This window comes from Cupressus sempervirens, chromosome 10 (genome assembly GCF_028749045.1).
Source record: "Cupressus sempervirens isolate cs-2001-9-10 chromosome 10, ASM2874904v1, whole genome shotgun sequence".
NCBI classification, from domain to species: Eukaryota; Viridiplantae; Streptophyta; class Pinopsida; order Cupressales; family Cupressaceae; genus Cupressus; species Cupressus sempervirens.
The window spans coordinates 27,115,113-27,115,483 of NC_143127.1; positions in this window are offsets into that span (position 1 = coordinate 27,115,113).

The following is a 371-nucleotide window of genomic DNA, read 5'->3' on the forward strand; positions in this document are numbered from 1 at the left end:
CTTTTTTTGCACATTACATTAAATGTTCTTAAGTAGGTGCATGCAATTCTTTTATAACAGGGAAAGTGTGTTAATGCTTCGAATAGTTCTCAAGTTGCACAAATGGGTATCGGTCCATTGGGTGAAAGTTGGGCGGCAGGTTTACCTGCAGCTTTGATTGCTAATTTAAAATTTTGACTTCATTAACCTAAAAACTATTTTGTGAAACATGAACCTATTCTTACTTATTTCCGGCAACTCTGATGCTATGGTCCCACGCGGCTGCTCACTTAGACTAGTCATGTAAATTTGAGTTGCAGAGGTGCAAGTTTTAAAAAAGAGGAAAAATATTTTCTAACAATTTTCCTAATTGTGGTTTAGCTCCACATTTT